The 14,891-nt window shown below is 42.9% G+C and overlaps 1 pseudogene; it reads right to left on the reverse strand.

Moving 5' to 3' along the window:
* Positions 1-8,581: 8,581 nt before the first annotated feature.
* Positions 8,582-13,758, reverse strand: LOC123482284 (annotated as a pseudogene).
* Between the last annotated feature and the right edge of the window lie 1,133 nt (positions 13,759-14,891).

Raw genomic sequence — 14,891 nt, forward strand, 5'->3', positions numbered from 1 at the left:
CTGTCTTGCCAACTCCACTGCTGTCATGGAGAAGGCAGGACAGCACAAACAGATCTGGTACTCAGGCTAGGGGGAACGTCAAGCTGCCCCTCAAATACCCAGAGATTCTTTACATTCACTCACACACACACACACACACACACACACACACACACACACACACACACACACACACACACACACACACACACACACACACACACACACACACACACACACACACACACACACACACAGTCTTGCGCAGCTAACACACACACACACATTAAGGCTGTGGATAGAGGAAGTGGCCCTGTTAAATGGCATGTAGTCTTTGATAAGATTGCTGTATGACTGAGTCACAAATGGCACCCTATTCTCTATACAGTGCACTACTTCTGACCTACTTAAGGGGATAGGGTGCCATTTGGGACAGACACACAGACAATCTGTAGACAGCAAAGAGAGCAGAGGGAGTGGGATTAAAAAGCCAAGCAACTCTTATCTCCAGCTGGTTTCAGAAGAGGGATGAATGTGTCTTAAGAGCATCCTCTCTCTCACTAGATATGCTGAAATCCCCCAGCCACAGCCCACAGCCCACAGCCCACAGCCCACAGCCACACACACACACACACACACAGTCTTGCGCAGCTAACACACACACACACACACACACACACACACACACACACAGTCTTGCGCAGCTACACACACACACACACACACACACACACACACACACACACACACACACACACACAGTCTTGCGCAGCTAACACACACACACACACACACACACACACACACACACACACACACACACACACACACACACACACACGTGTGTGATATCGTGTTAAAGGCCAAGAGTATAGATAAGAGGACGAGGCAACAGATACAGCCGATCACATTCATGGTAGCATCTCAAAATGCACCCTACTCCCTACATAGTGCACTACCTTCGACCAGGGCCAATAGGGACACATCCCATATCATTAGAGCACCAAGGAAAGGAAAGGTGACCTTTCTCTCAACTCACCTATTGTCCTTAGGGCTCCAGTAATGTGGGTGTAGAAACCAACCAGATACCACAGTTCCACAGGACGGGGAGAAGGGGGAACTCTACCTTTCTTCTCTTTCAACCATCTTGTTTGTTGTTCACACTTTAGACAGCAGCTACTGAGCCACTATTACCATTAACCTGTTGTGGACCTGTTGATTGTCGTTCTGGTAATTACGAGTCAGGAAGTGGTGACTAATCAGGGGCTTAGGCATGGTTGGGCCCACCCAATCAGATTGAGCTAAATAAATAAATAAACACATTTTTATTTGATCTATTTTTGATCATGTTTATGCTCAATACTTGTTCCAAACGGGACATTTTTTGTATTTTTTACCTTAAAACATGCAAACACCATCGGATAGAATTCATAGCAAGCAGTGCACTGGGTAAATCAGATTTGATTCAATATAACAGAACAGATTAACTGGAATGACATGCACTCTCATGGGATGGGTTGCCAAAAATAACTAACTGAAAGCCACACCCCTAATAAGCCATGAATATGACTGCATTGAGGAATAAGTCACTGGTCTTCTATGGCTACGTGCACCATGACACTGCCTATTTCCTCTGTTCATTTAGCAAACAAGACAGCTCATAATCCAGTGGCTTTATCACAGTCAACACACCTCGATTGTTCGCTTTAATTAGCTTTAGAAAAGGTAAACATTCTCTCCGCCTCGTGGCAAAATGTGTAGGATAGCCTGAGGTGAGCCACAGTGCCTTCGGACAGTATTCAAACCCCTTGACTTTTTCCACATTTTGTTGAGTTACAGCCTTAAATTAAAATGGATTACATTAAGATGTTTTGTCACTGGCCTACACACATTACCCCATAATGTCAAAGTTGAGTTATGTTCTACAAAATATGTACAAATTAATAAAAAATGAAAAGCTGAAATGTCTTGAATTAATAAGTATTCAACCCCTTTGCAATTGCAAGCCTAAATAAGTTCAGGAGTAAAAATGTGCTTCACAAGTCACATAATGAGTTGCATGGACTCACTCTGTGTGCAATAATAGTGTTTAACATGATTTTTTAATGACTACCTCATCTCTGTACCCCAGACATACAATTATCTGTAAGGTCCCTCAGTCGAGCAGTGAATTTCAAACACAGATTCAACCACAAAGACCAGGGAGGTTTTCCAAATGTAAAATATATGAAATCGTTAAATAAGATGATTTTAAAATAAAACAATTGAATGACAAAGCTGTAAAACATTATCCTAAATATAAACCAGCAACTTAGTGAATACCATTGGTGTTTAATATGAGGGTTTCAGAATGAAATATATATATATTTTTTAAATATTGATTTTACTATGTCAATATGTATTTGTTGTCAATGTTTTAGCGTCAAACTGGTGGCAGTGTGAAAAAAATAAATAGAGTTAATTTAAAATAATGCCATTGTTGATTAGATGCTTTTTTCATTAATTAGGCTATTTTCCCTTGAACCATATGGTCTATGTTCTAGACATTGTTTTTTAACAACGATAGGATAGGGTTGCAAAGCTACCGGTAATTTACCAAAGTTACCGGAATCTTGAGTAATTTTGGTAATTAACAGAAAATCTACGGCAATCTATCGTAACTTTGGTCATTTATATTTGAATGACCAAAGTTAACGATAGATTGCCTTGCAACCCTATCCAGCGCCCATGTTAGTTCACGCACACCATTATCTCCACATGGTACCAGTAACATTACAGTAATATGACTGTCGAAGAACACGATAACAAACATTTATTCAGTCATTATTTTTAACATCTTCTCCCAAGTGTGATATTTTGTACAACTGGCCTATAAATACATATCTCATCATCACGTCAATTATACAGGTTGGTAGTGGGATTAAAGTCAAACAATTTCCCTTGACATGTTTAAACACGACTGGGTCTGCATTCACAGTCTCAGTGTAGGAGTGCCGATCTAGGATCGGTTTTTGCCTTTCAGATCATAATGAATAAGTTTACCTGGACAAGGTAGGACCTGATTCTTGATCAGCACTCTTACTCTAAGACACGTTTGTGGTTCCTGATTCTTTCAGTGGAGTGAATAGAGATACTGGTTATGATAAGACTTCTGTAGAAATAATACCTCCGGCGTTACATATACACCTAATGCATATAGCATCATTAGGCACAGTCTGAACATGACATCAGTCATATACAAGACTCTACATGCTGTACAATGGACTTCAGTATAATACATTCTCCTCCTCATACTGTACCAAATGGTGAGTGTGGTCAAAGATGACGTGTGCGTCCCAAATCGCACCCTATTCCCGATATAGTGCACTACTTTTGACCAAAAGCCCTACGCACTACTATAGGCCTAAGGGCCCTGGTTGAAAGTAGTGCACTCCATAGGGAATAGGGTGCCATTTGAGACACAAACAATGTAAAAAAATCCAAAGAAAGAAGGATGTTCAGGCATTCCAAGCTGATCCCAGATCTGTGGATGCCAAACTAGCCTGATCCCAGATCTGTGGATGCCAAGCTAGCCTGATCCCAGATCTGTGGATGCCAAGCTAGCCTGATCCCAGATCTGTGGATGCCAAGCTAGCCTGATCCCAGATCTGTGGATGCCAAGCTAGCCTGATCCCAGATCTGTGCTCATGTCAACTCCACAGCTGTCATTAAGCCATGACAGTAAGTGACAAGAAGCTGGCATGATAACACAAACAGGCAGCCGGCCAAGCAGGCTACGTACAAGCAGAGCATTATGCAAATGAAGCAAAAACAGTTGAGCCAGATACAGTAATACCGTAGTATAGATCAAATCAAATCAAATTGTATATGTCACATGCGTCGAATACAACAGGTGTAGACCTTACAATACAGTAATACTGTAGTATAGATAGAGTAATACTGTAGTATAGATAGAGTAATACTGTAGTATAGATACAGTAATACTATAGTATAGATACAATCAGTTGGAATGAATCCCCCCAGCCCCTCACATGTGCCTCCCTCTCTCTCACTTCTCTCTGTAGCGGATCAGCATTATTGGGCGGAGGGAGGGAGGAATGGAGAATTGGAAGGAGGGATGGAGTGAGGAAGGAAGGAAGGAGGGAGGGGAGGGAAGAATCCAATTGAGGAGTCACAAAACCGTGGTGTCAGCACAGACACCTTATCGTTTGTCCTCCCAGCAGTGTAGAGGGGAGGGAGAGGAGAGCAGTGGTGTAGAGGGGAGGGGAGAGGAGAGCAGCGGTGTAGATTGGAGGGGAGAGCAGTGGTGTAGACGGGAGGGGAGAGAGAGGAGAGCAGTGGTGTAGCGGGGAGGGGAGAGCAGCAGTGTAGAGGGGAGAGAGAGCAGCGGTGTAGAGGGGAGGGGAGGGGAGAGCAGCCGTGTAGAGGGGAGAGGAGAGCAGCGGTGTAGAGGGGAGGGGAGAGAGAGGAGAGCAGTGGTGTAGCTGGGAGAGGAGAGCAGCAGTGTAGAGGGGGGAGGAGGGGAGAGCAGCGGGGAGAGGGGAGGGGAGGGGAGCAGCGGTGTAGAGGGGAGAGGAGGAAAGCAGTGGTGTAGAGGGGGGAGGAGAGCAGCGGTGTAGAGGGGAGGGGAGGAGGAGAGCAGCGGTGTAGAGGGGAGGAGAGCAGCGGTGTAGAGAGGAGGGAGGGGAGAGCAGCGGTGAGAGGGAGGGTGGGAGGGGGGGGAGGGAGGAGGGGGAGAGCAGCGTGTAGAGGGAGGGAGGGGAGGGGAGGGAGAGCAGCGGGTAGAGGGGAGGGAGAGCAGCGGTGTAGAGGGGAGGGAGGGAGAGGGAGGGGAGGGGGAGGGGAGGGGAGGGGAGGGGAGAGCAGCGGTGTAGAGGGGAGGGAGAGCAGCGGGTAGAGGGGAGGGGAGGGGAGAGCAGCGGTGTAGAGGAGGGAGAGGTGTAGAGGGGAGGGAGGGAGAGGAGAGCAGTGGTGTGAGAGGAGGGGAGAGCAGCGGTGTAGAGGGGGGGGAGGGAGAGCAGCGGTGTAGAGGGGAGGGGAGAGGAGAGGTGTAGAGGGGGAGGGGAGGGAGAGGAGAGCAGTGGTGTAGAGGGGAGGGGAGAGGAGAGCAGCAGTGTAGAGGGGAGGGGAGAGCAGTGGTGTAGAGGAGGGGAGAGGAGAGGTGTAGAGGAGGGGAGGGAGAGGAGAGCAGTGGTGTAGAGGGGGGGAGAGGAGAGCAGCGGTGTAGAGGGAGGGGAGAGCAGGGTAGAGGGGAGGGAGAGGGAGTTAGAGGGAGGAGAGCAGCGGTGTAGAGGGAGGGGAGAGGAGAGGTGTAGAGGGGAGGGGAGAGAGAGAGGTGTAGAGGGGAGGGAGGGGAGAGGAGAGCAGTGGTGTAGAGGGGAGGGGAGAGGAGAGCAGCGGTGTAGAGGGAGGAGAGCAGGGTGAGGGGAGGGAGGGGAGAGCAGGGTGTAGAGGGGAGGGAGGAGGTGTGAGGGGAGGGGAGAGGAGAGGTGTAGAGGGGAGGGGGAGAGGAGAGCAGTGTGTAGAGGGAGGGGAGAGGAGAGCAGCGGTGTAGAGGGGAGGAGACAGCGGGAGAGAGTGGAGGGGAGGGGAGAGGGAGAGCAGTGGTGTAGAGGGAGGGAGAGGAGAGGGGAGGGGAGGGGAGGAGAGCAGTGGTGTAGAGGGGAGGGAGAGGAGAGCAGTGGTGTAGAGGGGAGGGAGAGCAGTGGTGTAGAGGGGAGGGGAGGGAGAGCAGGGTGTAGAGGGGAGGGAGAGCAGTGGTGTGAGGAGGGGAGGAGAGGTGGAGGGAGGGAGGGAGAGGAGAGCAGTGGTGTAGAGGGGAGGAGGGGAGAGCAGCGGTGTAGAGGGGAGGGAGGGGAGAGCAGCGGTGTAGAGGGGAGGGAGGGGAGAGCAGCGGTGTAGAGGGAGGGGAGGAGAGCAGCGGTGTAGGGGGAGGGAGAGGAGAGCAGTGGTGTAGAGGGAGGGAGGGGAGAGCAGCGGTGTAGAGGGAGGGAGGGGAGGGGAGAGCAGTGGTGTAGAGGGGAGGGGAGGGGAGAGCAGCGGTGTAGAGGGGAGGGGAGAGGAGAGGTGTAGAGGGGAGGGGAGGGAGAGGAGAGCAGTGGTGTAGAGGGGAGGAGGGGAGAGCAGCGGTGTAGAGGGGGAGGGGAGAGGAGAGGTGTAGAGGGAGGGAGGGAGAGGAGAGCAGTGGTGTAGAGGGAGGGAGAGGAGAGCAGCGGTGTAGAGGGGGAGGGGAGAGCAGTGGTGTAGAGGGGAGGGAGGGGGAGAGGAGAGCAGTGGTGTAGAGGGGAGGAGGGAGAGCAGCGGTGTAGAGGGAGGGAGGGGAGAGCAGCGGTCCACTCTCGTTCCTCCACTGTGCTTCTCGTGTCTTAAGACCCCAGAATCAAGATATGTGTTCATTCACAGCTGACGAGCTGCCACCATAGCTACATTTAATTCACATTCACATCGTTACATTCATATTAAGCCTTTCTCAGCTCAAATCAATACAGTTTAATAAACAGCAGGAAGATGAACTTTATCGTTTGATAATTGGAACATCTGGAACCCTTTTAAGTCACATTGTCATTTTGTTTTATAACGTTTGATAATCTGACATTGATCAACCTCACAGTCAGTGCTGTATTTTGCACATTTCATCATGAGGATCATATCAGCTGTCAGTTCCTTTCTAATTTCACAATGCTAAAAAGACCCACTGTCAGTGTTCTGTTAACTGTCAGTTGAAGCTCAGTGTCTTCAGATTAGTTTGTTACTAAAATGTATCATTGTCAAAGAGACTTGAGGGCCTAGATTCAATCAGATAAAGCGTTAACCGGCGATAGCTCGACAACCGCATAGCTGATGTTTTGGCTGTGTCTGAGGCGTAATTACGTTGGAGCTGTCAAATCGGTGCAAGTGCTCTTGATCATTGTCACAAAGCCACACCCCCTCACACTCACGTTAGAAGTTCAGAACGAGAAAGTCTAGCTTTATGGAAATAATGAGGGATTTCTATCAGCCTAATCCAGGTGTAGATTACATCTCACATTTGAAATTGTAAACAAGGCTGCAGCCAAATGGCAATGTCCGCTTTAGGTATAATGCCAGGAGCAGCTCCAAAGCAGTTCCACCTCCGACACCACCAAAACAACACGCCTACGCGGACGACGGTTAAAGTGGATCTGATTGAATAGAGCCCCTTACATTATTGCACATTTTTTTATTACCCTTTTTTACCGTATAAACTCTAATACTCCTTTTCAATGGTTTTACTATATAAACCCTAATAGAGTACCACAGTATGAGTCATAATACCCATAAAACCTAGCGGTCAAAGAGGGAAATGGTTCCAATCGTTTTTCCACCATTCATTTTTCCCATAGGGGATTATAGAAACACTTCAAATAAGGGCTGTGTTTTGTGTAGGCTTACCCTGGCGTGACGTTTTGATAAGCATGTAAATCTCTCTGGGACAAGGTGACTTTTATCAATATATTTGCCTGTTTTTACCCCCCAAAATGAAATGCTAATTAGTTGCTAATGTGTCTATCATAAAGAACTACAAATGCCATGATGATCTGGACGAGACTGCCGAATCGAGGCAAAGGTAAGAATCTCTGGATTAACTATCTAATGTTAGCTAAATGTAGTAATGAATAAATTGGCTACATGTCTTTAAATGGACAATTCTGTGAACTGTCTTGCGCAAGTTTTAAATTGACACAATACCTGTTAGCAAAGGTGTCAGCTAGAGATGACGTGCAGGAGCCTGCAGGGATTTGTAGTTTGATGCTAATTAGCATTTTCGAATCTGAGATTAAATAGAGCTGAATATATTGATAAAAGTCACCTTGACCTAGAGAAATTTACACTGTTATCAAAACATCACGCCAGGGTAAGCCTACACGAAACACAGCCCTTATATTAAGGGTTTCTAAAATCCCCTATGGGAAAAATGAATGGTGGAAAAACGATTGGAACCATTTCCCTGTTTGACCGCTGGTTTTATGGGTATTATGACACCTCCACTGTGGGGCTCAATACTCCTTTTCAATGTTTTTACCGTATAAACCCTAATACTCATTTTCAATGTTTTTTTTCCTCCACCTCAAACTCAAATACACCTCCGCCTGTTAAAATGTGATTTCACAGTCTGTAAGATATCTTTACAAGTCCTGCAAGTCGCCAAACTTTCTTTCACCATGTCACAGTCCTCCATTGGTCGCTAGCTATACATTCAGAACGACTATGACGCATACCTCTGGCTCCCTGTTAAACAACCTCTATTCATCCCCCCAAAACATAGGAACTCATAGGTTTCTGACACATCAATGTAGAAACTCCCTTTGTTCTGGGGTTAGTTAGATATTGTTGTGCTTCATTGGGGGTTTCTGCAGTGGTGGAGCATCGTTAGTGAGACTGTGGCCGTCAGGGTTTGGCCTCCTGCATCTGCTCTAGTGGAGGCTGCTGCCCTTCTTGTGGTGGCGATAGAGCTGGCTGTGAGTCTCTGTTCGGATTAGATTCCCGTTCTCATTCTCATTCTGGTTCTCTTTCCGATCCTTCTCACTAGGCTGATTCAAAATGGCGGAGTCGTCCTTACAACAGAAGTACTGCTTCCAGATCTTCAGGAAACGTCGCGGGACTTGATGCGGAAGGCGTGAGACGATGGGGTTGGACGGCTGAGTTGCCGTGCGCGTGAGCAATATGGCGATCGTAGATCAGGAACAGGGGTTTGTCGCCGAGTCGGACAGAACAGCGTGACGCAGTTGATGATGTGGAGGGGAAGCCAGCTGATGGCAAACAATTGGAAGAGGACCAGGGCCAGCGGCATGGCCGTTTGAGTTCCTTTGCTTGCTATGTACTTGTTGGGGTCGGTGTGGCTGGTAAGTGCAAGCCTGTAAGAAGAAAGATTACCTTCAATAACGTATTATTGAAATAAACAAATCATAATTTCTATAGCTTTTATAGCCATATACATATACTCAGGGATCCATTTCCCCCTAGATAGATAATCTAGTAGCCTAGGTTCTAGTCTGTGTATCAGCCGTTGTCACAGCGGAACAAGGTCGCACCTTGGATATGCGTACATTCTCTTTATTTCTAGTACAAAAACAAACAAAAACAACAAAACAAAACGATATTCAGTGAAGTCCTGGAGTTGAACACAAACCTTCCGGGAACAACGATCCCACAATAAACATAAGTAGCAACAGGCTGCCTAAAGTATGGTCCCCAATCAGAGACAACGAGCTACAGCTGCCTCTGATTGGGAACCACCACTGGCCAACATAGAAATACCACGAACTAGAACCGAAACATAGAAAATAACACATAGAACATCACACCCCCTGGCTCAACATATAAGAGTCCCCCAGAGCCAGGGCGTGACAGTCTGTTTCAGTTTTGCCAACTCATGGAAGTCTCCTGTTTGGTATGGCAATGATGTGACAAGGAGTTGGCAAGATAGCACAAACAGAGGTGTGGCGAGGCTACATAGATGGGAGAGGGCGGTGGTCACCTCACCTTCCTTGTTGAGCTGCTTGTGGATCATGTAGAAGATCTCTGTGTGAGATGACCAGCATGAGGAGTAAAGGAGGCAGCACCTGTAGTGAAACATAGTCCAGTCCCGTGTTAGCTCCAGTACCGTGTTTTACCCATGCACTAGTTGACCTACAGAGCTACTTAACAACAATGTAGTGTATCCTCTTGAAACGCTTTAGTTCAACAAACAACATCAGACGCCCTGACCTCAAGTCTTATGAACACGATACATTACACAAAGAGAGAGATGTTATAATACCCAGCCGATATACTACATAAAGAGAGATGTTATAATACCCAAATGCGATATACTACATAAAGAGAGATGTTATAATACCCAAAACCGATATACATTTACATTTACGTCATTTAGCAGACGCTCTTATCAGAGCTAACTTACAGGAGCAATTAGGGTTAAGTGCCTTGTTAAGGGCACATCGACAGATTTTCACCTAGTCGCTCGAGGATTAGAACCAGCGACCTTTCGGTTACTGGCACAACGCTCTTACCCACTAAGCTACCTGCCGCCTCATATCATATACTACATAAAGAGAGATGTTATAATAACCAAAACGATATACTACATAAAGAGAGATGTTATAATACCGAGCCATATATCACTATAAAGAGAGAGATGTTATAATACCTGAACATAATACTACATAAAGAGAGAGATGTTATAATACCCAGCTTGAATATACTACATAAAGAGAGATGTTATATTACCCAGCCGATATACTACAAAAGAGAGATGTTATAATCTACTGCAATGCATATACTACATAAAGACAGATGTTATAATACCCAACCGATATACAGTATAAAGAGAGATGCTATAATACCACCGATATACACATAAAGAGAGATGTTATAATACCCACCGATATACTACATAAAAGAGAGATGATTATAATAACGGAACGATATACTACATAAAGAGAGATGTTATAATACCCAGCCGATATACTTACAAAAGAGATTTATAATACCCAGCCGATATACTACATAAAGAGAGATGTTATAATACCCACCCGATATACTACATAAAGAGAGAATGTTATAATACCCAGGATATACTACATAAAGAGATGTTATAATACCCAGCGATATACTCATAAAGAGAGGTGTTATAATACCCAGCCGATATACTACATAAAGAGAGATGTTATAATACCCAGCCGATATACTAATAAAGAGATGTTATATTACCCAGCGGATATACTACATAAAGAGAGATGTTTAACACCCAAACGATATACTACATAAAGAGAGATGTTATAATACCCAGCCGATATACTACATAAAGAGAGATGTTATACCCAGCCCGATATACTACATAAAGAAAAGAGATGTTATAATACCCAGCCGATATACTACATAAAGAGAGATGTTATAATACCCAGCAGATATACTACATAAAGAGAGATGTTATAATACCCAACTGAGTATACTACATAAAGAGAGATGTTATAATACCCAACGATATACTACATAAAAGAGAGATGTTATATTACCCGCGATATACTACATAAAGAGAGATGTTATAATACCCAACCGATATACTACATAAAGAGAGATGTTATAATACACTAATGATATACTACATGAAAGAAGATATAATACCTTGATATACTAATAAAGAGAGATGTTATATTAGAATGATATACTACATATAAAGAGGGTTATAATACCCACGATATACTACATAAAGAGAGATGTTATAATACCCAGCGATATACTACATAAAGAGAGATGTTATAATACACTACGATATACTACATAAAGAGAGATGTTATAATACCCACGATATACTCATAAAGAGAGATGTTATTTACCCAGCCGATATACTACATAAAGAGATGTTATAATACCCACGATATACTGCATATAAAGAGAGGCATATACATACGATATACTACATAAAGAGATGTTATAATACCCATTCGATATACTACATAAAGAGAGATGCTTATAATACCCAGCCGATATACTCATAAAGAGAGATGTTATAATACCGACGATATACTACATAAAGAGAGATGTTATATATACCCAGCCGATATACTACATAAAGCATAAAAAAGAGATGTTATAATACCCAAACGATATACTACAAAGAGAGATGTTATATCACCCAACGATATACTACATAAAGAGAGATGTTATAATACAGCGATAACTACATAAAGAGAGATGTTATAATACCCAAAACGATATACTACATAAAGAGATGTCGTATAATACCCAAGCCGATATACTACACAAAGAGAGATGTTATAATACCCAACGATATACTACATAAAGAGGATGTTATAATACCCAGCTGGATATACTACATAAAGAGAGATGTTAATATCGCACGATATACTACATAAAGAGAGATGTTATATTACCTAATTCGATATACTACAAGAGAGAGATGTTATAATACCCAGCCGATATACTACATAAAGAGAGATGTTATAATACTCCAGCGATATACTACATAAAAAGACAGATGTTATAATACCCAGCCGATATACTACATAAAGAGAGATGTTATATTACCCAGCCGATATACTACATAAAGAGAGAGATGTTATACTACCCAACGATATACTACATAAAGAGAGATGTTATAACCCAATGATATACTACATAAAGAGAGATATACATAATCTAATACGATATACTCACATAAAGAGAGATGTTATAATCCTAGCCGATATACTCACATAAAGAGAGATGTTATAATACCCAGCCGATATACTACATAAAGAGAGATGTTATAATACCCAGACGATATACTACATAAAAGAGATGTTATAATACCCATTCGATATACTACACTAAAGAGAGATGTTATATTACCCTATCGATATACTACATAAAGAGAGATGTTATAATACCAAACGATATACTACATAAAGAGAGATGTTATAATACCCAGCCGATATATACTACATAAAGAGAGATGTTATAATAACTGAAATGATATACTACATAAAGAGAGATGTTATATTACCCAACGATATACTACCATCACATACTAAAGAGAGATGTTATAATCATGTAAATGCTATACTACATAAAGAGAGATGTTATAATACTCCAACAGATATACTACATAAAGAGGTGTTATAATACCCTGATCCGATATACTACATAAAGAGAGAGATGTTATAATACCCAGCCGATATACATAAAGAGAGATGTTATATTACCTGAAATGATATACTACATAAAGGAGAGATGTTATAATACCCAGCCATATACTACATAAAGAGAGATGTTTATATTACCCAGCCGATATACTACATAAAGAGAGATGTTATAATACCGAAATGATATACTACATAAAGAGAGATGTTATAATGTCCAAAGATATACTACGAAAGAGAGATGTTATATTACCTGAAATGATATAACTACATAAAGAGAGATGTTATAATACCCAGCCGATATACTACATAAAGAGAGATGTTATATTACCTAACGATAACTACATAAAGAGAGATGTTATAATACCAGCCGATATACTACATAAAGAGAGATGTTATATTACCCAGCCGATATACTACATAAAGAGATATGTTATAATACCAAACCGATATACTACATAAAGAGAGTGTTATATAATCTTGCTTGATATACTACATAAAGAGAGATGTTATAATAAGCCGATATAGTACACATAAAGAGATGTTATAATAATCACGATATACTACATAAAGAGAGATGTTACTTAATACCCAGCCGAAAAAAGGATATACTACATGAGAGATGTTATATTACCCAAAACGATATACTACATAAAGAGAGATGTTATAATACCCAAAGGGCAAGAGTTGAAGTAGACCATATAGTCCATGCTGATTACGTTCTCAAACTGACAGGTGATGGTGAGATCCTCATTCATGGAACTGTTCTGCTGTAGCCTGCAAGGGGAAAGAAGGAAGTGAAAGGGGAGTGAAAGGGGGTTGACGGGAGCAAAGAATGGCAGGAGGTCTTATTTACTTGTAAATTGGGTATATTATAGATACATAGTATCAATAGCAGAACTAGAATAACTTGAGTTATTTATAAATACATAATCGAAAAGGACAATTGGGAGCCTGAAATGGCAACCAATATGGGAGGCCCTGTTCAGAAGTAGTGCACTATATAGGGAATAGGAAGCAATTTCGGACACAGATAATGTCACATCGCAATTAGAAAACAACACACAACTAATTTAAAATACATGGCCATCTACCTCCAGAGGTTGTTCCAGCCCAGCATGGGAGTCAAGCCACGATGAAGGCCACGGTCCCAGCACAACACCACCGCCACGGCCTTCGCTGCTTTGTCACCACAACGCTTATAGCTGTAGAGATGAAGAAAACCTGGCGGTTAGGGGAGTTGTGAGTTCACCTATATCATAACACAGGTTAGTCACCTATGTCATAACACAGGAGTTAGTCACCTATGCACCATAACACAAGGTTGAGTCACCTATATCATAACACCAAGGAGTTAGTCACCTATATCATAACACAAGGAGTTGGAGCACCTATATCATAACACGAGGTTAGTCAACTATGCCATAACACAAGGAGTTAATTCAACTATGCCATAACACAAGGAGTTAGTTAACTATACCATAACTGGGGAAGTTAGTTACCTATGCCATAACACAAGGAGTTGTTACTATACCATAACACAAGAGTTAGTTACCTATACCATAACACAAGGAGTTAGTCTGCCTATACCACCAACACAAGGAGTTAGTTACCTATGCACCATAACTTACAAGGTTAGTCACCTATGCCATAGCACAAGGGAGTTAGTTACACATACGATGCCTGAGAGTTAGTTACACCTGTAACACAAGGAGTTGAACACCTATACCATAACACAGGTTAGTCACCTATATCATAACACAAGGTTAGTCACCTATACCATAACACAAGGAGTTAGTTACCTATACCATAACACAAGGAGTTAGATACCTATACCATAACACAAGGGTTAGTTACCTATACCATAACACAAGGGTTAGTCACCTATACCATAACACAAGGAGTTAGTTACCTATACGATAACACAAGGAGTTAGTTACCTATACCTGCTTACAGAGTTAGACACCTATACCATAACACAAAGTTAGTCACCTATGTCATAACACAAGAGTTAGTCACCTATACCATAACACAAGGAGTTAGATTAACTATGCCATCTTCACAAAGGGAGTTAGTTAACTATGCCATAACACAGAGTTAGTTACCTATACCATAACACAGGAGTTAGTTACCTATACCATAACACAAGGAGTTAGTTACCTATACCATAACACAAGGAGTTAGTCACCTATACCATAACACAGGAGTTAGTTACCTATACCATAAACACAGAGGAGTTAGTCACCTATACCA

This window comes from Coregonus clupeaformis, chromosome 30, assembly GCF_020615455.1.
Source record: "Coregonus clupeaformis isolate EN_2021a chromosome 30, ASM2061545v1, whole genome shotgun sequence".
In the NCBI taxonomy this organism is placed as follows: domain Eukaryota; kingdom Metazoa; phylum Chordata; class Actinopteri; order Salmoniformes; family Salmonidae; genus Coregonus; species Coregonus clupeaformis.